Source organism: Cygnus atratus, chromosome 22 (assembly GCF_013377495.2).
Source record: "Cygnus atratus isolate AKBS03 ecotype Queensland, Australia chromosome 22, CAtr_DNAZoo_HiC_assembly, whole genome shotgun sequence".
Classification (NCBI taxonomy): domain Eukaryota; kingdom Metazoa; phylum Chordata; class Aves; order Anseriformes; family Anatidae; genus Cygnus; species Cygnus atratus.
The window spans coordinates 7,776,200-7,799,515 of NC_066383.1; the positions used below are offsets into that span (position 1 = coordinate 7,776,200).

Genomic DNA, 23,316 nt, shown 5'->3' on the forward strand with positions numbered 1-23,316 from the left:
TCAAAGACTCAAAGCCATGCCAGTGCCTCTGTCTCCCCCTGGAAAAGGGGGAGAATAGGAAGGTTGTGCTAGATTTGTGGTGGATGACACTGAACAGAAACTTTGATACAGAAGGTGTACGGGTGTATGGATGGACAGGGATATCCTAGAGACACGATATACAGACACAGGAGTATGTCACCAGTGTTATTGAAGCCCTATCAGTGAAGCGCTAGGAGGTTTGCTAGCATGACTCTTCTGGCAAATCAAACTAACACAGGGTAGGCCTCAGCGTCACTTGGCTCCACTGGGCTGAGCTTCCTTCTTCCCAGGAAGATGTGGACTGACAAATATGGGTTCTGTTGATCTCATGTGTGATTCATTGTTTCCAGGAGGTGCAGGAGCTTTGGTACCGACTTTAAGTGGTTTGTTGATCTCCGTGAGGTTAAAACTACCTTATGAAAACAGAAGTTTGTGGTAGCGATGAAGAGGTGGTAAAATACATGCCTTGGGGCAGAGGGTCTGGGAAAGAATTGCAGCTCATTCGCTACTCAGTTCTGCATTTTCATCAGTTCTGAGATGGGGGTGAGGCCGAGGATTGTAGGAAAAAATGCCTTGTTTCTTCTTGACTTCTGTTTTGAAGTGTACTACCTTCCAGTAGGCCTGTTTCTACTCCTCTGATTTGTGTTCCCTTCTGTGAGCACTCCCCTGGGAAGCCCTGAGTGGATGCTACCCAGGAACTGCTACTGGAGAATGGCAGAGATGTTCTTCTGTTGCTCTGTTTTGCCCTTCTTTAGCCTCTGCCTGGCACCAGCCACACCACATGGTGTGGATCAGAGGCACCCTTCCTCCTTCCGTGGTGCATGTTCCAGATCATCTGCTTCACACCAGGCAGTTCATACGAATGAGGAGCTGGTTTTCTCTTTCCCTGCCTGATTTTCTTTGAAACTCAGTTCCTCGTCAAAGGTGGGAAAGAGTAATGGATTATTTTTTGAACTGGGACCAGTTCACATTGGCGTTTGTAGCTGCCACAAGGCCATACTCGGCAGGAGTCAGCACAGAGGAAGCAGTTGGTGTCACTGGCACCTGCTTTTGATTTAAGGGAAAGCCACGTTACAGAGGGGCGCCCTGCCAGGGGCCCTGCCTGCTCCTCGCCTCCTTGGCAAGCAGAGCAGTGCTCGTCAGTGCCCTGAGCTTTCTGGTCGCTGGTGTGGTAGAAGAGGGACACGGGACACCTTGGCATGGCTATCCAAAGCCTTAGAAATGGGTGCACTGGACATCTGCGTCCTGAGCAGGTCTGAGTCCTGCTTGCTGCTGCCCTCCCTTCCCAGCTTGCAGTCCTGCTGCCACCCTGTGACACGCTGCCGGTCTCGTGCCTCTCCTGACCTGGCAGGGTTTTCCTGGCGCTGGCTGTGACCCTCTGCCGCAGCAGGCAGCGTGGGGATGCTGGGGTGCACCACTCGAAGCAGTGCAGTGGGAACCTGTTCCTCTCTCACTGGCTGTGCGTCCAGGCTGGGTGCAACTCCAGGGATGAGGCCTCTACCCACGTCCTCAGCTGCCAGCTCTTCCTGGGGAAGTGGGGTTGGTTCTTCAGCGGCTGCTGGTGCCTGGACAGATGGCAGTAGTGACTCCCCTCTATCCCTGTGTGGCAGTGGTTCCCAGCTCCACTGCACAGCCAGGTGGGGAGGTCAGGGCCTGTACCTAGCATCTTGTCACGCTGCATCCTTCTGGGCAGATGTAGGCAGAAGAACGTGCTGTCTGTGCCTGGGAATCTCTGGCAGACTGCTGCTCAGGTGAAGGCAGGTCAAGTGCCAGCTTCAGCCATGCGCCATGCTGGCGGGGCACAGCCCGCTTCAGCTCAGAAGCTGTTGTTAGCTGCGTTAGCTCGGCACCAGCGCTAGGTGGTCGTGCCTGTCGGCTAGGGACTCTGGGACAGCAGGGAGCAGGTTGTCACGGGGCAGGTCCCAGCAGAATCGATATGGAGGAAGGCCCCCTCCTGAGGTGGACACGCTGGCCCTTGCTTTACAGGGGACCACAATGGTCTCTGCCCTTCCAGAGTCCAGATTTCCTGACGAGAAATGTCAGCTTCACACTTTTATCTTCCAAGACAAAAGTCCGTTTTCTCAGGGTTCTGCTTCAAGGGTGATAAATTGAATTACAGCTGTTCTCCACATGCTTCACAAACTTTCATCCTCTCAGGTCCCTAGTGTAGAAGCTGCAGACTTCACCTTTCAGTATGAGTGACCTGTTCTGCTTTGGTCAAGGAACAGAAAACGAGCTCCTCTCCGACTGCTAAGTCTCCCCTGCCTTCAGGAATTCCAGAGACACTACAGAAAACTGCACTTTGTCACTGGGCTTGGCTTCCACCAGGAGCAGGATCTAGCTGTTTTTGTGGGTTGTTTTGTTTTGTTTTTTTCTTTCCTATTTGACACAAGAGGCCTTGAATCCCAGCAAGGGGATGATGGGGGAGCCTCTTCTGATGCTAGGGGTAAAATATCCTCAAGATGGCTTTAAGACTGGGCTGTGTGCTGTGCCCAGAGGTGGGGCGTCACCCTGTTTGGTGAGGAGCTCTGCTGGAGCCAAGTCCTGGGCCAGATGCCAGATTTGTGATCCATGCCAGAGAGGGCGAGACTTGGAAAGCAAAGTGGAGCTCCTCCTGTGTGAGAGATGGCCTGAAATACCGAGCAAAACCACAGAGTGCTCCTTGTTCCTGCCTATGCCTACTGGTCTTCCCTCTCCCTGAGTGTGTGGGAGGCCACAGGACTGATCTGCTAGAGAGCAGGAGGGCTGAGCTCTGCAGGCAGCCAGGACACCTCTGCTCCATCCTGCCTCTTCCGGCTGCTGGTTGGGTTGATTTTTTTTTTTTTCTAAATATGTTTAACCCTTCTTTTCCCATTGCACTGTTTTCCCTCATCCTTGCTGCTGTTGGTTTGAAGGCTGCCTCCTTGCACACGGGATCTCCAGAGCGATGCTATGTACAGATGTGTTGCTCTTCCTGACTTAGTTCAGCTGAGCAGCTTTCCTTTTTCTTGTTCTGCTGCTTAATGTAGTGACTGAGGAGAAGAACGAGCCAGGATATGGTTTGTGTAAAAGATGCTCCACAACACTGACTGTTTACAGACTCTGTGCTTCTCGAAATGTAAGCACAGGAAATGCCAGGCTCTGCTGGGGTTTGTGTGCGCAGTACGGCTCTGTGCATGTTGTGTGTCTTTCAGCCTCTGGCAGTAGCAGTGTTCTGCACTGTCACAATCCAGAGGAGGTTTCTAGCAATCCACAGAAGCAAAGACTTGCTTTTTTCACCTCCAAAATAGAGACTGAGAGGAAAAGTGAAAGGAAATGACTTAAGTGAAGACAGGAAGCGAATATGGGGCAGAGCTAGGGATAGAAGCCAGGAATCCTGATTCTCGTTCCTTGCTCTACTTGTCCTTAGCTGCTGCTTTGGGTCTCAGCCTCCTGTTTGAGCCTAGGCGTAAGTGGGTTTTTCTAGAAGCTGGTAAAGTAACTTCTCTCGTGACGTGTCCTCCACACTTGCTGTGCTTGTGAGCATTCCAGTCCCTGAGTGTCTGATCTCCAGGATTTGCCCAGCTGAGAAAACTGTGATTTAGAAAGCTGTGATTGGTGTGGTTGCAGCAAAAGTCACAAACTGTCTTTGGCTGGTGACTAGTGCCCAGTTCTCCAGGGAGAGCTGTGGTCCACGAAGGGACTGCTGTGTCTTTTGTAGAATGGACAGGGAAATGGCTGTCGTGACTCAGGGGATCAGGATGCTCTGGTGAGGATGGGAAATGAGTCTCGATGTAGAGCAGCAGAGGAGGAGGGTGGCTGGCAGGGCTGGTGTGCAATGAGCTTGCCCCGCCTCTGCCTGTGTGGCCTCTGCTTCGTGCATGAGAACAGGAGTCCCTGGAGCAGAGCTCTGCTGCCTTTCTCTGATATTTGTGCCTGTGAAAGAGCTAAGAGTTCTGAGGCACTGTGGGCTCAGTGCACAAATACCAATTCATGCCCTGTGAAATCATCTGTGAACCTTCTACCCTCCCCTCGGCTCTATGTGATACCCTTTGGAGAAGTGTCTGTGTGTGGCCAGGTCTCTCATTTGTCACGAGCTCCAAACAACCACAGTGGCTAGCATTTGCATGGCCTCCAAACTGTCTGCTCTACGTGTAACGGAGGAAACAAGCTGGTGAGGTGCGTCCTCGCCTGGTGCTTGCTCCGTGGAGACGTGCTGTTCTACCAGGGCACTGTGCCCTTGTCTGGAGGAGGCAGTGGAGCCCCAAGCTCTCCATGGGCAGTGACTGGGGGGAAGAGGGCTGCGTTTGATACGGGGCTCAAAGCCACGGCTCCTGCCACTGGTCTCCTTCATCTGGGGAGCTGCTGCCACCCAAGCTGAGGCTGTGCGAGCTCACCGGCTGCTCAGCTGGCAGATGGTTGTTTGTTAAATGGCCAAGAAACATCCTGCAGTCATGTCTCTCTCTGAGCTGCTGGGCTTAAATGTCAAAGGGTCTTACTCAGGTCTCTTTTAAGGGCTTAATTTAAGGGATGCTGTTTCTTTTTGGTTGCAACATGAAGTTGGCTCGTGGATGGTGTTTCTTGACTTGGCACCCAAAGCTCGGTAACTGTCTCACTGGGTGTGTATCAGTTGCCTGATTCTGCAGACCGGGACTCCGTGGAGCATTTCAGTCTTCCCAAGAGAAAATATATTTTTAATATTCTCTTTAGAAAGAAGTTTCTGTTGACTAGTTGCGTATCGGTAAGCACTAGTTGTGTGTCGTATCATGCTCATCTTCCGTTGTGGCTGCATTTCAGCAGTGAAGTGATTGCTACTTCATGCTGGTGTGTGTTGCACTGCGCTGGCTCCTGGCTTCTTGAAAAGACACAGTGCGAGGCTGCAGTCAGCAGAGGATGCTGGCTCGCAGAACTCAGTTGCAAGGGTCCCGAGCAGCCACGCTGTAGGTCTCCCGCAGCATTGGTGGCCTGCGGGCACAGGGTAGCAAGGAGGTAGCTGGGAAGCTTCGAAGGGCAGTAACTAATCAACAACCAGGGCTGAATCTCTGGGTGACTCTTCCTGACAGCAAGCTGGCCAGGACTGTGGAAACCCCTACAGCACTGGAGCTTTCACCACTTCCTTGGCAGGATGTGTTCCAGCACTGGTCTGTAACAGGGGATCAGGCCAGACGGGGCCTGAATGAAGCTGCTCCGGCCACAGGCGGGCCTCAAGTGCAGCAGTCAGGCTGGGCTGAAAGCTGCTTGTGTCCTGTGTCTGTGCAGCCTTGTTTGAACTTTTCCCTGGCAAGGAGCAAAAGGAACTGGGGAGACCTCGGGCTGGTCCAAGCAAGTTTCCTCTGCTCTCCCCGCCCCCAGATGCAAGTTGGGGGAACAGCAGCAGCTCCAGACTGCAGTCTCGGAGCTGAGCAGTTTGGGGGCCTTGGTCCTGACTGCTTTTAGAGCAAATGTTTTTTGCCTCTGGTGTTCTCTGCCTCTTGGGCTGCGATGCAGGGAGGGGGGAAGTGAAACTGTGGTTCAGAACAAGCCCTTTGGATGGCAAGAAAAATTGCTGAGTAGCTGGTTTCCAGGTTGCCGAGTTTCTAGCCAGGGCCTGGCACGGCTGCCAGAAGCAACAGGCTTGGAATTTCCTCTGCCTGGTGCCAGCTCGTCTTGGGCTGGCCACAGCACCTCTGCTGGGGCCAGGGCTCCCAGAGAGCCCTGTGGATGGGGCACTCCCAGAGCAGGGGCTACACTTGGAGCCGAGCACTGCCCCCTTCGTTTTTGGTGCCTGGTTTCTATTTTCTTTTCCAGGGTCCAAGCTGTTTTGAATTACGCAGCCTGCGCCTCCCGCGGGGCTCCTTGAGCAGCCGCCTAATGAGCTGAGCTCCTGACAAACTTTGCTCTGGCTCTGGCTCTGCTAGGAAAATTTTACAGCCTTTTCAGAAAAAGGAAATGCCAGGAAAGGCCTGTCTCTTCTTATTTTTATGAGGGGGTCCCGGTTGAGAGGGGGTGAGATGGGCTTGGAAAAGAAGACAGGAAGGGGTTTGAATGCTGTGAAGGCTGCCCCCCCCCCCCCCCGTGTGCTTTCTAGTGATTGGTGTGAGACGGGGTGACACTGGTGTGGTCCCTCCCTGCCATAACTGCGCAGCGTGGGGCAAGACCTGCAGGGCGCTTGGAGGGTACATTGTGAGCACGAGGAGAGGGCAGAAAGAAGCGGCATGCCTTGGGGAGGCAGCAGTGTGAATGGCGATGGATCAGGGCCAGCTCTCTCTGCAGCACCAAGCCTTTCCACACCCCGCTGCTGGCTCCTTGTGGGAGTTGGCTGGGGGGGGACGACAGTCCCGGCAGTTCCCTTGTCCCCAGACTCAGCAGCAGGCAGTGCCTGATGTCGATTGCTGTCTGCCAGCTGCCGATTCCTGCCCCTCCAGCCCCAGCTAATGGAGAGTGCGTGGGGACCAGACCTGGGGCACTGTCACCTGGGAGGGCAAACGTGTACAAGCTGGCATGCCAGCATGCGTGACTGCCCCCGCTGCAAGGAGGTGGTGGGCTGCGTCTTCACTCACAGCTGCTGACATAGTTACTGGCTGGTTAATCTTTGCTAATTACATTTTTCTGAATGGCAATGTCTTTATTTCTGCTGTAGGAGCAGGCAGAGGCTCCTGCACACGCGTGTGTTGCGTGGCAGTCCACAGGGCTTCACGGGAGGGGCAGCAGCGGGTGCACAGGGCTCAGCTGGTCTTGGGGCTGGGCTGTGGGTCTCCCTGCCTTGGAAAGCAAGCGTGCCAGAGTCTGGGCTGGGCCTGGAGGGAACAGGGTGCAGGGATGAAGGTGCTGCTAGCACCTTCCGTCTGCAAGGAATCGTCTGGTATAATTCACCGCCTGTGGCTGAGGGACCTTGTTATATTGGGAGAAAGTGGGGCACAACGCATGCTGTGACTTGACCAACTCCACGTGGTGAGACGGTGCTGAGAGGGGAACCAGGAGCCCTCGTTTCCCACCCTTAGCTTTGGATAAACTTCCCCTCAGTGAGGTGTGGAGCTCCTGCCCCTGCATTTGTCTGCTTTCCTTTAGCAGAGGCCACTGATGGCGTTGCTGGCCTCTGAGAAGCGCTCTGATCAGACGGATGCTGGGATGCAGGCTGCCTGGGTGCTGGTCCTCGCCACCCTTCCTGCAGAGCCTTGCGGGGCCAGCTGGGCCCAGGAGCTGGGAGCGCTTCTGCTTGCTGGTGTCGCCCCCTTTGTGGTTCCCAACAAGGACGTTCTGTCCAGCGAAGGGTGGGCAGGTAAGCAAATCATTACCTTCCTTTTCAGATCAGCAGAGCCTTGTGGTCAAAGTGTAGCGTCAGCGTGAATCTTGCAGTCAGGAAACTACCTGTGGTCTTTGGCTGAGGCGTTTCGGGCTGTTCTGGTTTTGTGGGGCAGGGGCTTGCCCTCTGTCTTGGCTGAGAATTAGCTTCTTAGCCTGCCTGCTTGGTATCTGCTCTTGGCTGGGTGCTCCTTGTGTGTCCTCGCTGTGTCCCAGATTTGTGTCTGATGGTCAAGAGGCATCTGTGGGGACAGAGGTGGAGATGGTGGTTGGAATATGTAAAATTGCATCTGCCTGGGGAGTTGTGGAGCTTCTTCAGTGGGAGGGACTGAGGTTTCTGTGTGATCTGTAAGCATCAGCTGCTGCCAGTCATAGTCAATGAGCTTCACATGCGGGCAGTGATTGCCCTGGGTAGAAGGAGCCTCGCGCCAGTCCTGCTTTGAGGGCTTTGCCTGTTCTGTCTGTCAGGAGGGTGGCTCTGGATAGCTATTTGATTTGGCAGCCTGTGCAGGCCTGGCAGCCCTAAGAGTGGGATGCAGGCACCAGAAATGTGCCCTCCTCTCCCTTTGTCACTTCTCCCATCCCCTGCTTTCTGCTGTGCTGGGCAGGAGAAAGCACTTCCCTTGGGCTGCATCCCCTCCTCCACCTGGAAAATGAGTGCTAAGTCCTGCTTCTTTTCACAGGGCTCACAGGCAGGAGCAGAGACCTTATTTGACAATAGAGGCCAAGCTCCTTCGCTTTGCTGCTCGGAGGTATGAACGTAGCCCTCCTGTTGATTTTCTCGCAGAGTTGAGGCATTGGGTCTCCTCTCAAACTGGGTCTGCCTTTTGCTTTTCAGGCATGACTGGGCCAGCACAGAGTCTTCATCTTGTGCTTGTATTTCCGCTGCTTGCACTCTGACACTGCCGTTAGCATGGCCTGGCTGAGTCTTGGCTGCTTGAGAACTAAATCCCAGGCAGTCCTAGCACTGCTGGCTGCAGCCACGAGCGGTCTCCTTACCTAGAGCTGGTACTGGTGATGTTGAGGAACTGAAAAGATGGGCTCCGTAGGGGGTGGAAGAGAGTACCTCATCTCTGAAACGTGTTGGAAGCTGCCACGAAGCGGTGTGCAAGTCCTGCAGCAGTGTGCAGGCTGAGGGCATGGGCATGTCTGGGTGAGCGGCGGGGAGTGGACAGGGGAGGGAATAAGTGGGGAAGCAGCCTGCACATATAGGCTCGTGTCTTCTGTCTGGCGTGCACTGCTCTGGCTCTCGTGCCTCTGGGAAATGCTGTCCTTCCCTATCACATCCTCTGAGAGGTTTGCACCCGCAGCTCCCTCCATTGCTGCTTTTCGAGGTGTGTGGGGCCGGAGGCTGGATGCTGAAGGTTTGGGCCTGTGCCATTGTCTAGGGACCAGCGGATACCACGGGCCTGCAACTTGATTCCTGTGGAGAAGTTTCCATCTGCAGCTTTGGGGAGCCCAGCAAAGGATGTCAGCTGTGTACCTGGTTCTTCTCTGAGCCCAGGTCTGAAAGATCTAGGCCAGGTCTAAACATCCATTAAGCAACGTAATGGGGAGGACTGATTTGCAAACAAAACGTGCCGTTGGATCAGCTGTTGTGGTACTTCCACAAAGTAATAGCAAACTATTCCAGAAACAGCAAAATGCATTTTTGCTGTTGTTGCTTATTTCTGTGATGCCCTCTGCATATATCTGGTTTAGAATGGCTGAAGTGGATGTTTTTGTACTCTTTCATTACTTTCCTAATTGTCAGTGGCAAATCTTTCACAAATCTTTCACAAAGTTTCACATGAATTTCACACTGCAAAAGGAAAGTCCAAAGACGTATTTGCCTTTTTTTGCTGTTGGTACAGTACAACCCCAAATGAAGAGCAGATAAGTGCATGAGAATGGCTTCACCGGCCAGCAGCACCTCTCATTCCCTACCATCTCCGCAGATCAGTAGTTCTGTAGTGCTCCAGCTGAGTTTCTCACCTCCATTGGAGAGTGCAGATGGAGAATGCAGTGCAAGTTGCACTCCTTACTCTTTTAAAGCTTCCTTTAAAAAAAAAAATAAATCTAATTCAGTGCTTTGGAGCCTGTTTCCAAAAAAAAAAAAAAAAAGCCAAAAACCTCACTCATCACAAGCCCATTTTTGCTTGTTGTAAATAATTTTTTCATCAGTTGAAGTTCTAAACATTATGTTGATAATAAAGGAGTTACTTTGCCTCAAGCAGAACACTAGCAAAAAAGTGTTTTGCCTTTTCCAGATATTTTAATACAAGCTCTAATTCCAGCCCTGATTTTGTAGGTGCGTGTGTTATTTTAGTGAGAAGAGTGATTTACCTGCCTGAGCATTTACATGGTTAGGACTTTAAGCAGCTGTTTCCTACCTCACATAGGGGTTTCAAAGTATTCAGGGACTCAGGTACTAGTGGCAAATGTTTATCATTTGGTTTATTATGCTTTTTAATCCAAAGTAATTTCAAAAAGTCCTATTCTAATTAAAATATGTTACTTATACTAGTAGGTTTTAGACTTTTTTTCTCCTTAGTTTAAGGGCTCCTGAAATTTTTCTGATACTGGTATGGACCCCTATGCAACAAATCTAGGGCTATTGTAATAATAGGCTGTCTTTCCTAAGTAGTCTTCACAGCACTCTTGGAAGTAGCCTGCAGGCCCTTGGAGGTCCCCAGTGGTTTAAAACAACTGATGCAAACCAGCTATCCTAGGATTTCCTAGTTCTGATGCTGACACTAGCGGTGCCTTGCTCTGAGCCTTCTCTTGTTCGAGAGTTTCCCATTCTGTGAGAGGGAACAATGTTGGCATCCCTCAGGACAGCTGATCTCCAGCTACATGCTGCTGAGCCGCGTTGTCATCCTGCTGCAGCCAGATGGAGAGGTTAACTGCTGGGCCAACCTCTGGTCGAAACACATTGCAGAAGAGGATAGCTGCAGTTGATGGTTGGTTAGTTGGAAGGCGCTAGGAGAGGTGGGTGTGTGGAGTGGTAGTGCCATATTTTGGCATTGTCCTTCTTTGAAGATCTGATCCTAGGTATGTTGAATGGCTGCCGATTAGGTGTTTGATCTGTGGCTGCCCGTGGCTGCTGGCATTGTGCTGTGGCTGTGGTTATGTTTGCAGGATATTTGGAAAAGCTATCAGGACATGCAAAGAATTCCTTTTGGAAATGGAAAGAATTCTAATAGCGCTCCAGGAGGCCAGGCTCTTACTTCTCTTGCTACTCCCTTGGCTCCCCAGTGGGCAGAGGCATTGAAGTGCCCAGAGCAGCTGTGTTGTATTACTTAGCAGACTCGGATCGTGGGCAACGGCTCAGCCTGAGGTGAGAGTCCAGCCACGTTCATGCAGACGTAACATACTGATGGGCAGGGAGGGCATGAGGCAGAGCTGGGACGTGGTTTGCATGAGCTTATGCCACCCAGGCTCCCTCATGCATGTGGCGTGCGCTGGTGGTGACCCCTCTGCTTTCGAGAACTGTTGCTAATGGCTGAGCTGGGGGGCAGGAAGGAGGAGAGATGCAGGAATGTTGTGATTGTGGCTTGGAATGGTGGGGAAGCTGCGCATTGCCCTTGGCCAGCAGACTAGTCTAATGCCTGATCTGATTTGCATATCAATTAATTTTTACTTTAAGAGGACTCAAGTGGACCCAAGTGCCAGCCTGTGTCTCGTTTTGCTGTAGGAGGAGACCAGGAGCTGCTTAATTTGATCTGAACACCATGCCTGAGGGTGGTATCGCTTAATGAGCCAAAGACCCCTCTGGCTTAAGTTGGTTCCTTTCCATCTAAAACAGGCAAGTGCTGATTTTTCTGGGGGTCCTGGCATCCTTCTGAGCAATGTAGGGAGCAAGGGAGCAGCGCGTAGGTCAGCATGGCTGCCTGAGGGGAGCGTGGCTTGCTCAGGACCTGCTGTACCCGCGGCGTCCCAGTGCTGCAGGACGCAGTCTCCAAGGTGCTGCTCTCGGCACCCTCCATCCTTCCAGAGCAATGCGGCCTGGCTCGCTGCATCCCAGGTGCCCCAGGTGCAGAACAAAACCTGTGGGAGACGTCTGGTTCCAGGCAATCTGCGTTGCTGGGTGGCTGCTTGCAGAGTTCCCCTGGTCGGCCTCATTACTGAAGGGAGGAAGCAAACCTCCTCTGCCCAGAGACAGGAAACTCGAAGCACGTGGGCTGCCTGAGAGCCCAGCTGACACGTCATGTTTGCACAGAAAGCAGCGCTGCTGGGCCTGGGCTCACTGGCTGCTCGCCACAGCACCGGCGGTTGTGTTCTCCATCATCCGCTGGGAGAACGAAGGGAAAATGTAGCCCCTCGCTCTGGATGGGGGTGTCGTAAACCTGAGAGCTCCCTGCCAGATGCTGACAAGGGGAAGCGGCTGTGAGCCAGGGCACCTGGGTCCTGGGCGAGCAGGGAGCAGGCTTTGGTGCCTGAAGGGACAGGCTGGTAGCCAGAGCCCCGGGGGCTGTATTCCTGCTTCCGCCGGAGCCCTCTGTTCATCTGTGGGCACTTACCACCTCTTCTTCCTGGACTCTGGGTTTCAGAAGCCATCACATACACCAGGAGGAAAGGGAGCTCTTGGGCTGTAGCAGGCTGCCTTCACCAGGGCCTCCGCAGCCAGGCGCAGCCCTGGTGGGAGGGCCTGCAGGCGCCGCAGCTTCCCGGGGAGGGTCGCGCAGCGCTCCCTGCAGCACCTTTTCTGCCCGCGCCCCAGGTCTTCTGCCTGGCGTTCTGAGGACTTTCTCTGGCCCCGAGCCGGGGTCCCGGGGCTCCCGCTTCCCGTCTCTGAACTCGCAGTTATTGGAGGGAAAGGCAGCGTAAGCTTTCTCAGCAGACTGTCATGTTTGTCCTGCTCAATTACAATGCAGCAGCAGTGGCACCATCCGCCGCCTTCCTCCCCTCGCTGGGCTGGAGCACTGCAGGCTCTCAGCAAATGCTGTCTGCGGACATCTGCTGCCTCCTCCCCCCACCGCCTCCTGGCAGCGGCTGCAGCTTCCCAGTGAACAGCCTGCTCTGTGCATCTCCCCCCCACACCCGACCAAAGCTCCCTCCTGCTCTTACAGGCTCCTTCGCAGGACCTTGAAATGGTGGTTTCCCTGCTGCTGGCTCAGCTCCAAGCAGCCTTCCGTCTCACAAGCCCGTAGCTGAAAAAAACAGGGTGCCTGATGGAGGGAAAGGGCTTAAAGGTGATGCTTACCCTGCTCTGGCTTATGATTCAAGCAGGCAGCCCGCTCCTTGGCAGGTCTCCAGCTCGTGCCTGGGGCCTTAGACACGCACAGTCTGGGGCAAAAAGCTTGGAGCTGTTTGGCTGGAGCAGATGCAGCAAGGTCAGCTGTGAACTGCAGCCCTGGTGCCAGGGCTGGATGCTCTGGTCTGGTGTCTGGCTCGGGTCTGTCCTGCGCAGCTGTGAAGGACAAAGTTCACCATTCCAGGTCTTCATCAGGGCCCTTCTGGGAGAAGGGAAATGTATTTCTTTCTGCTGTGGTGGGGTGGTGGGAAGATTTGCTCCTTGGGTGCAGCAAGTAAGGCTGTGGATCTCTGCCTCCCAAGAGTGCTCTACAGACTTAGGAGTCCTGCAGTCCTGGTTGCAGGAAGCACCCTGAAAAGCAGCATTTCGGTGGTTTCGGTCTCCTGGTGTTGCTGCACCAGGTTCCTGTGTGAGGCTATGTGTATGGTACAAACAAGCAGGGAGGTAGCCTGTGAGGAGATCGTCACTCCAAGCCCAAGCGGTCCCCCAGCCCCCCAGTCACTGAGTGCCCTGGCTGCAAGGAGTTTCTGGGATCAGATGTCTCTGGAGATGAGCGTGGTGGAGCTGGGGAGAGGACTGAAAGAACTGAATGAAGAGGGCACAGGGCGACACAGCAAACTGCTTTTCTTGAAACTGGTGAAGCAGCAGCTGGGAGCAAGAAGACAGCGCTGGGCTGTGATCTCAGGGAAAGCCCAGAAGGAGGGCTGAGGTATGTGGATTAGTGAGAAGTGAAGGTACAGGATGAAAGAGGATTCAGTAGCTCTGAGTGTAAAGGCAGGTCTGGAAGAAGGAGCTTGAGGGATTGCAGGTGGGACATGAAAACAGCAGCTTGGAAAGACAGAAGAAATGGAGCCGGTGGGGAAATTTGCCGTTTTGTACCTGGATCAGAAAGATGTGAGTGCATTTCAAAGGGATTTAGACAAGAAGGCACAAGTCTTTGTTTGGAGGGAGATGGATCATCTTCACTGTGACAGTCTCTGTGGTGGAGGGGTGCAAAGGCACAGCCAGACCCCCTGCCAGCTTGGAGAAAGTGCAGTGTTATGAGGAGCGTGGCTCAGCACACGGTTTGCCGACAGCACACTCTGCCTCCTGTTCGTTTTGTAGGCCTGTGGTCTGTGCCTGTGGAGGTGGGATTGCTGGGTGGCTGCCCTGCTCGGCCTGAGACCCTGGGCTGGCTTGCTGGGCATGGAAGAAGCTGGTGAAAGCACTGAGCACCCAAGATGGATGCGGTGTGGAGAAGGGCTGCGGGCCAGGCCATTGGGGTGGCTCGCAGTGCTGGCAGGGCCACGGCTTCCCTGTGCTGCTGGCCACGGGGCCCAGCGTGCCTGGCAGTGCTCGTCTGCAGCCACCGGGACCAGCATGGGGCGCGTGGGGGAAGAGTGCGGAGTAGAGCTGGCAGCCAGAGCCCAGCCCAGCACTCGTCCGCCTGGGCAGTACCCACAGGCCCCTTGTCCTCGTCCACACCGTGCAGCTTCGAGCACAGAGCAGAGAAAGTGAGGGAAAGATGGGGCACGCGTCTGAGACAGGGATGGGAGATGCCGCCAAGAAACAGAACTGAGCTCCCTTTCTGTGTCTGCTGGCGGATACTCGGTGGGGTGGGGGTGGCCAGGCCGGGCTGGAGGCCAGCAGCACTCGCACACCTCCCAGGGAAAGGAAACTGAGATGCTGCAGGAAGCTGCGCCCGTCTGCACAGGTGATCCAGGGCTTATGCATGGCAGGAGTGAGACAGCAAAGCCGTGCCTCTGCGAGCCAGCTGGGCTCTGTCCCAGCACCCGGCAGGAAGTGACTGAAGAGATAAGGGAGCCTGGGCAGGCAGTATTTAAAGCCTCCCCTTGCAAACAGGAGCACCACCAGCAGCCAAAGAGACTGGTAGATTCTGGTGCTTACACAGAGCTGGGAGCCAGGAGGTGCCACGTGGTGGTGGTTGCTGTGTCCCCAAGGAGTGCAAAGAGGGAGTGGGGGTGTCAGCCTGGCACAGTGCGGCTGTGGGAGGAAAGCGTCAATGTGGCACGAGGGGTGCCAGGGCTGAGGAGGTGTCTGGGGACCTTCCCTTGAACAGAGAAAGGGTGCCAGGAACCTGGCTTTACCCTGCCTATGGGACAGCTACCTCCTGTGGGTGCAGAGCACCTGGTTAGTGCATTGCTTGTGGCTTGGTGCCCGCAGGCTGCTCGGCAGTGCTTTGGCAAAGCGGAGGCAGCGTCTGGGCTGAGGGGGAGCAGTCTGGGGCTCAGAGACTGTGCTTCTGGACAGTTCTCCCTTCTGAGATGGGGCAGGGAATGTTCCTGTGAGCAGCATTTTCTCCCATGCTGGGGTTTTACCCCGGGCACAGGGCTCTTGCTCTGCCAGGCTCTTGTTTTTCCCCCGCTCTGACTCCTCGGATCAGGCCCGCAGCAGGACCTGGTTGCAGCAGAGCTGCGCAGCAGGCCCTTTACCCGTGGACGCCAGAGCCCAGCCCCAGAGGAAGCAAGGGCACCGGCTGACCGAGCCAGGGAGGTGCTGCTCCGCAGGCCAGCTGCCTCCAGCCCTTCGCAGGGGGGCCCTGGAGACGACATCCCCTGCGGCTGCTCTCCACGTCCTCCTCTGGCGCTGGCGGGGTGGCCCAGCAGGGCAGGGGAGCGCAGCAGCCGCCCTGTGAAGGGTTAAGCGCGCTCCAGCTTGCGGCCGGGCGCCTCGCACCGCCTGCGCCTGCTGCAGGAGCGGGGCTGCGCAGCCTGCTCCACTTGGCGTGTGTCCCAGAATGCTTTGGAAAAGCACTGACCCCTGACCCCCAGTACAAACTGAGCCCAGCACGTGGGAGGGAGAAATTACTCCCAGACCTTCAGGCTCCAGGGTTTACAAGCTGCCTGCAATAAAGCAGCCATTTTTTCCGACAGTTACTAAATCTCCCCTTTTAGCTCCGCTGCAAACGTCTACCATCGCTCCCCTCCCCTCCCCTGCCCCCAGCCCCCTCCTTTCTCCTTTTCTCCTTTTCTCTTCAAATCAGAAACATCTCTGAAGGTGAGGCCGGCCTGCTGGCCTGGGGGCAATGTGCTGGGGAGAGTCTGAGCCACCGGTCTGCAGTGGTGTGCCGCGCTGTGCGGCAGCGGGTCCCATTCGACTCGGCAGCTGTGCTCGCGTCTGCCTGCCTGCTCCCCACATGAAGCTGCGCCGGCAGCAGCGTGCTCCCTGCGGGCCTCCAGAGCAGCCCCTGGGGTGTCCTGCACCTGCTGCCTCCTCCCCACGGGGTGCACGTCTGCACCTCTGCTCTGAGACCCTGCAAGGCTTGCAGGTCTGCAGGTCAGTGTCAGAGCTGAATCCTTGTTCAGAGCTACTCACGGGCCATGTTTTAGTGTGAACAAGCAATATCGTCTCAGCGGCCGTATTAGGGGACTGGGAGCCAGAGTGCAAAGGTTTTCTTCGTGGCTTTTCTGATGACTGGTACAGCTTTGGGCAAGGCCTGGGATTTTCTGAGCCTCAATTTTGCTATCTTGAGATGGGAATAAGAGCACAGGGTTTGCATTTAGATGTCATCAGCTCCTTAGGTAACTTATACTGTCTGCGTTCCCGGCAGAGTAAGGGATTAATCTCCAGGGAGGCTGGCCAGTTTCTATGGGCGATCACTGCGTGGGAGGCTCATGAGGCTTCACCAGCTAGTGTTTGTAATGCCTGGTGTGATTGTAAAGTGCCAAACGCTGCTTATTCACATATGTGATTTCATGACTATCCAGTTGTGTTGGAGCTCAGAGCTGGTGTGAGGCAGCGAGCTCTGCGTGTCAGGTACAGTGCTGAGCGTACCAGTGTATTGCATTGCCACAAAGGGCGTGGGGAGTGCATGTTCGTGTTTGTGCAGCACTTTGGGAACAGTAAGTGCTCATTACAAGTGGTTGCCGTGCTATGGGCACTGTGGGATCCAGATAAATAAAACAGGAGCTGATGTTTCAAAACAACTTCTTCCCCACTCCCACCCCTGCGCACATTCCTCCAGCAGGGAGCACGTGAAGGTGGGGAAGTGTTGGCAACACGGAGCGCTGGCCTGCGACCTGCGAGCAGCTGCGGCGGCAAGGAATGTACCGAGCATCTCTCCCTGTCTCCAGCAGATGCAGAAAGCCAGGAATGATTGCCCTGGCATTGGCTGTAGCAGCTGGCAGGTAGACAGCGCCTGGAGACACCGGCTGCTGTCTCTCTAGCAGTCTGGGTGTCTGGAGGGAGCCAGCTTTGGGGGCAGACCCCGAGCCTTAGACTTAGGCTTGAGAAGCGATAGAGTGAAGCGCGGTGCTGGGAGCTGTGCGGTGGCAGGCGTCATGTGCTGCGTATCTTAGCAGTCGCGTGGCAGCAAAAGACCTGTGCTACGTCTTGCTCTGTGCCGAGCTGCCAGACAGAATGTGACAGAGGAGCCATTTTCCTAAGTGCATGCTAGGCTGGTCTAGGATCTGTTGGACGTGCAACAAAAAAACACATTCATCTGAATCCCCTTTCTCTCCCCTCTCTGAGAGCTTGGTTTTGTTTTTAAATCTGTATGGCAGGAGACCAAACTGGCTGAGTCAGTCAGCTGGCTGGCCACCAGAAGTAAAAATGTGGTTTTGTCCCCTCCCTCGTTTCTCCCCCTTCCCCCCCATATTTTTTTCTCCTTCACTTAGCGACAGTTTCATGTATTGACAACAAACCTCTTTCTCTCTTGTCCTCTCCTGGGACTGGGACAAGTGGAAGCTGTTTTTTATTTTGAGAGTCAGTCTAGAGGGAAAAGGTGCGGGATGGCAGCTTGTTTTTCTGTTTTCACTGCTGCCTGCAGTGATGCTGTCTGGAAAGAGGGGGAGCTGCCTGTGGAGCACGGGCCTGTGCCGGCCGATGGTCGTGTCAGCTCCTCCGCACTTGGTGTGTGCTGCATCTGCCAGCGCCAAGCATGCAGGTCGTGTGCGTCTGCGTGCTGGAGGAGTCGACTCCGGCTGTTCTCCTGCTGACCATTTGATGGAGAAACTGAGGTGAAATGACTTGCCCAAGGCTGTGCAATCGAGGTCTGAGTGGGAACCCAGCATCCCTCAGCCTGCTGGCACCAAGGAGCTGCGCCAACCGTGGGCCAGCTTTCGGGAAGCAAAAGGAGCTGATAGGTGAAGCTTTGTTTCTAGGTGCTTACAAATGCTCTTGGCCTCAGTGGTACAGGTGTGGCTGGTGGAAATGCACTGGGGAGTTCGTGCTTCCACAAGGAAGACAGAAACAAAAAGCCCTCATCTGTGAACAGCCTGACATTGTGTAGAGAGGCTGGGTGCTGTGTTGCCGAAGGGAGAACAGGGTTGTTCAGATATTCTGCGTGCTGTGTGTGCAGGGTGTGGGGTTTGGGCACATAATGCTTGCGTCTTGCTGGCAGGGGCAAGAACATCTGCCTGCCCAAGGAAGACCTGAGCCCTGTTCTGGTAGGACAGGACACGAGCTGCCTATTTGTTGCCAGCTCCTGTGAGCAGCCAGCAGGTACTGTTTGTACACTGGAAATAGCCAACGCTGAGCATTAATATCAGTCTGCACGGGGGGGTTGCACTTCTCTCTCCTTGCCCGCAGCACTAAGCACTGGGGTGATACAGGGAGCATCAGCTCACCTGTGTGCAGATGCGAGCATGAAAGCTTTGAGAGCCTTTTGCCACTGATGATGTTCTTAAGCTCTGCTTCGGTCTGTTAATTCCCAGGATGCAGCTTCCATGCTGAGGGGCTCAGCTGTCCCCGTGGTCTTCAGGGAAGGCCACAAGCTCTGCTCTCATTTCACTCCCCCTCACTCCTCGGAGGGGAGCTGCTGCTCCAGCAGGAACAACTTAGGGTTTGCTTTGTCTGGGACAGTTCCTGGGATCCTGCAGAGGCTTTCTAGGAGTCCCCAAATCGCTTTTGTTTTTGCCACCATTGTTACACCCTTCTGCTTACTCTGGGAAGAAACAGTACAACATAGGGCTAGAGGTGTCGGGGGGTGGGGGAGCACTGCAAGCCTTAAGTGCCTCTTTTTTCAAAGTGAGCGTTGAGACTTCCAGGAGCCAGGATGTTTGAAACAAACATCACGAGTCCTCAGCTGCAGCCCCCCCGTATCCAGCAGTGCGGATCTGTGGGGTGCACGTCCTCAGTTTGTCCCCATGCTGTAGGCACAGCTGCAAAGAAACTGAGCAGGGGCGGGGGGGGTCCAGTGACGTGCCCCAGCTGGCTTCCCCATATGCATCTCGTGTGCTCGAGATCGCTTTGGAGTCTGGCACTGGCCTAAATCGGGCACTGCATCTAGGCTCAGGTCTGTGTGGTGATGCCAGTGCGGTGCAATGTGTGCAGGGACCGCCTGGCGTCTGGTGCTGAGGTAGCCTCAGTGCCTGGCTGGGACCACCTAGAGGCAGAGCTTTTCCTGCTCGTGCAGGAGGAGAGAGGCTGTCTGACATGGAGAGGGACAAAGCGGCTGAGCAGGCAGCATCAGTTCTGGTCATTATTTTCACACAAGCCCCCGTAGACCAAGATGAAGAGAACACTGCAGGTAGCCCTGGCTTTTGGAGTAGGTTTCCCATGCAGAGCTTGTGGAGGTGCTTATCGGGCCGTTTTCCCCATCGGATCCCCAAGGAAAAGTGCCTCTGGAAGCTGCTGAGTCGCTGCAGATGGGGCATTGTGAAGGAGGAGGACAGCCAGCAGTTTCTAGAGGCGCTGGGGTCTGTTCCTGGTTGCTGCTCGGGGCGGCAGGGAAACGGGACCTTTGCAGGGGACTGTCAGAGCAGTCCCTGTCCCACGTCATGTGCCCCCGCACCCAGCTGTAGCTGAACTTGGGCAGAAGCAAGGGTGTGCACGAGGAGTGGCTTTTCTGCCCTGCAGCCTGTGGTTTGGTTAGCAGTGTCATTGCCCTTGCACACCTAACTGCTGTCCCACAACTGTGGGCAACCTCGAGAGCCAGTCCTGGGTGGAGACGAGACGGCACAGGGCAGCGAGGCAGACCTTACTTACCCCTGAGTGCTGCCAGCTCGGCTCGCTACCGGCTGCACTAAGGCTTGCTTGTGGCAAGCCTGTGTCCTAGTCTGAGCTGTGAGACAGGTAGCAGGATCTGACCATGTCCCATCTTTCGGGGTGTCACTGGACACTGCAGTCTGCAGCACCTCATGGGAGTAAACTGCTGAGCAAACAGGAGGCTCCTCAGGGGGAGAACAGGTTTCAAATGCAAATAGGCCCCTTGATTTCAGAGATTTTTCTTAATTTGTATGTTGATTTTTATTATTTCAAATGCATAAATCCCAGCAAATGCTTCAGCTTGGCTCTGGCTCCTGTGTGCTCAGTGAGAGGTCTGCACGAGAGCAAGCAGCTGCTTGGCTGCTGTGAGCCACACGGGTATCTGGGGATAGCTTCGCTGGTCTGAACTAGTTTGCTGCTTCCTTAGTCATAGATCAGCGCTCAGTTGCAATCCATACTTCCAGGGCAGCAAAGGCAAGGAAAGGGAGAAATTGATTTACTGTTTTTATTTTAGCAGAAAAGGTTGTGATGGGCTAAGAAATGTAAAAGGCAAAATAAATCCTTCTGAAACAGGCTGGACTACAGTATATTTTGTTCCATTGAAATGAAGGGAACTTAAGGAGCACAAGGAGTCTTGGGAATGCGGTGGGGAAAAGTACTCGTGAGCTCCTGGTGAGGCCTCTTTGCTGCATGTCACGCAGGGAACAGAAATGAGGGAAACGATGGCAATCTTAGTCCTGAAGTGATGTTTCTCCACTCACGTAGTTGTGCCACCACCTCTCATGCGACAGTCAGTGGCCCTGTCTATGCTGTACAGCTTAGTGAAGATGCTGCAGTGTGCATGCATCTGTGGTTGTCAGGGACTGACAGCAGGACAGAAGCAGTGAGGAGTGAGAAGCACTGCTGGGATAAGGTGTTTGTTGGCAGAGATTTCTGGGGCAGGAATTGAGTGGAGGACGATGGATGCTGCACTTTTGCTGGGTGCTAAGCAAAGGAGCTTTGACGTTGGTGCTCAGACAAAGGGTGTGGTCCCTGCTCCACAGCAGATGACTGGCAGCCATCTGATGTGCATTGGTGGGATTGGGGACAAAGCTCACCCCTCTGTGCTGATTCTAGCCACACATGGTGCCTCCAGTTAGCTTAATTTGAAAGCACTAAATGTCTGGGGGCGAAGAGCAGGAACAGTTTGGAAGAAGAGATACTAACTCGGAGTGATCCACAGGGTGCCGGCACCCACATCAGGATGCTGAAGTGGAGACCATTATTTTCCACCAACTGTGGAGCCCATGGAGCATGTGAGCTGGTAGAGGAGTGCTTTTGGAAGTGGTCTGTGGTAGTGGGTAACTTATTTGACCAGAACCAACGCAAACCCAAACCTCGTCAGTTCTACACTGAAAATGCATTTGCAGCGTGATCATAACTGATGCTGGCAGTAAACCTGGAGATGGCTTTTAGAAACCTGTTTTGATCCTGGCTGCTCAGCTGTTTGCTTTTAGTTTTGCTGGAGAGAAGGAAACGACTCGTCAGTTCCATGTTCTGGTCAGCGTTGTTTCCTGGTTCCCAGAATGTTGCCTGGTTGGATTGCAAACCCGTGGGGATCCTGAAATCCCATGGCTCTTTCTGGGTGAAAGAGGGGGGAAAAAAAAGTCCTACTGTACCGTAGCTCCTCGAAGCCCAGAGGCTGCCCTAGAGCTGTTGGTGGCGCTTCTCCGCTCAGTGTCATTTTAGGGGAGGGAGACTGGGGGAGGGAAGCATCCCCGAGGGACTACTTAACTTCCACACCTGCTTATGTTCTGCTCCCCAGGCAGCTGACCAGAGTTTGGCACAGCCTGTTTCTAACCTAATCACCAGGAAAAATGCTCGTAACAAGGTCTGACCTATGGGCAAACTTTTAAACAAGCACAAACTCATGCATCAAATCGATACCTGGATCAATTTTTTCCCCCTCTGTCAGAAATAGAGTATAGCTGAGTTGACTCAGTCTGCTGAGGCGGTTTACCAGCATAACCCCATGCCAAAGCCTGAAATGAAGAGCTGGAGTTTAAAGATGTTCCCATGTACGTTGTCGCTGGAGTTTAAGGTGTACCTCCACTTTAGGCTTCTTGGAAAGTCCAGCTTATAGTTCTCAGAGCTAGGTGGGTGTCTTGAGTACATCAGGGGGTAAAGAAGACTTTTATGCTGAAAACATAGAGAGGCTCATTTGTACAGCATGCATGAGCATGCACTTGAATGTACTCACACACATTAGGCAGTGGGAGTTGGATCCCTGAGGTTTTCAGGAGCTTGATGGTTGAAATACATTTCTGCTCCTTGACGAAATCATATATTCTGTAGGGATGTGTGCACCAGCACATCAGCCGGTCAGCTAGGCAGTTGGCTCCCTCTTACTGTACCCCAGGAAAAGCTGAGTGATGCTCGAATGGTGTAGTACCCGCTTCAGCCCCGGTCTGTTCTGCCAAGCTGCATGTGCAGGTTTCTGTCTTAGCCGAGTCCCCGTCCCCTGAAGTGTTCCTCACCAGTGGGATGTGCGTGTGATTCAAGGTTGGGCACGGCTCTGGCTGTGCTGTGCTAGGGTGGGCATCTCCGCAGCATCGCTGTGGGGATGGGGACTGGCACAGGCAGGGAGCCCGGGGACACCCCCAGCTGATCCTGCAGCCGGGCACCTCTCCGGCTGAGGCGGTCTCGGTCTGTAGTTTCACGTGATCTGGAAGGGAAAAATGGCTCCTGTGGAAGTAGGTGGAGATGCAGACCTAGCTGCCGTCTGATCCTTGGGCTGTCATCATCGTGTGGAAATCGGTCACAGTTTGTCCCCTCCCTGTGGCTGTGCATGCACGTAGCCCTGATGTGGTGTCAGCAGGGCCGTCAGCCAGGGCTGAGCTCTGCGATGCTCCTCGTTGAGCGCTGGGTGTCTGCGGTGCTTGGGCACAGAGCAGGTGGACAGCACCGTGTCCTGAGCCTGCGAGGAGGATGCTCGAGAGGATGGTCTGCTCCTGGTCAGCGTGACAGGGTGTGGGAGGTAACGGCTTGTTTCCCACTTTGCCTTGTTAACTGCGAGGAGGATTGTCCTCTCTCCTGGATTTGCCCCCATGGAGTGAGCTAACAGGTTTGGCAGGTGGAAGGATGAATCTACCAGTGCCTTTGATATTTGGAAAGCTGAGAGGACTCTGAGCATGAGGGAGATTTAGAGCCCAACATGCTGCAAAAGCAAGCTGTTGTGTCTGCGGTAGGAACCTTGCTCCAGCTCTCTGTGGAGCGCTTGAGGAAATCCTACAAGCCCCGGCTGGATACAGGCAGGGCAGCGTGTCTCTGGCCTCATGCAGATCAGGCTCTACTTGCTTTTGCATCAAGGCTCTGGTGCCCAGAGGTGGGGTTGCTGAATTTGCTGAGCCAAGCGCTGAACAAGTGAACCCGGGTCCTCCCTGCCCTGCTGTGCTGCCGGCTAGGCTCGGTGTCTGGATCACGGCATCGGGCATGGGCACAGGGGGACCTCCCAGGACGAGGCGGTCAATGCTGGGGCTCACGGCGCTGGGCAGCTTCAGTGGGAGGGGAGCTGGCCGTGCCCCGCAGCGCCGCCGTCTCGCCGGGCCCATGGCGTGGCCGGACTCATGCCGCAGCCACCAGCAGGGAGGCCCCACGCGCTCCCACACCCACGCTCCAATTGAGCGCACACACACGCGGACGCAGGTTCACGCCAGCGTGAACATGCTCATGCAGATTCACATGGATATGCGGTTAAGCAGGCACACCCACATGAACATGGATGCAAATAGCTCCGTGCTGGTACGGGCCTGCTCAGCACCACAGACACAGACGTGTTCACATTTGCACAGCTTTAGGGTTCTGCTGGCACAGACGCCCTCGTGCATGCTTCTGTGCTCACAGACACGGGCGAC

General features: G+C 54.6%; 1 protein-coding gene across 4 annotated transcripts in view; it reads left to right on the top strand.

Moving 5' to 3' along the window:
* BCL9L (BCL9 like) overlaps positions 1-23,316 on the top strand; it is a 59,091-nt gene that overhangs the window by 3,875 nt on the left and 31,900 nt on the right. Inside the window, exon 1 of one of the 4 annotated variants that reach the window (XM_035555701.2) lies at positions 17,104-17,580. The exons of the other annotated variants lie outside the window; for them this stretch is intronic. The gene's annotated coding sequence lies outside the window, so the exon portion shown is untranslated. Of the gene's footprint in view, positions 1-17,103; positions 17,581-23,316 lie in introns of those variants that run through there. 4 annotated transcript variants of the gene reach the window in all.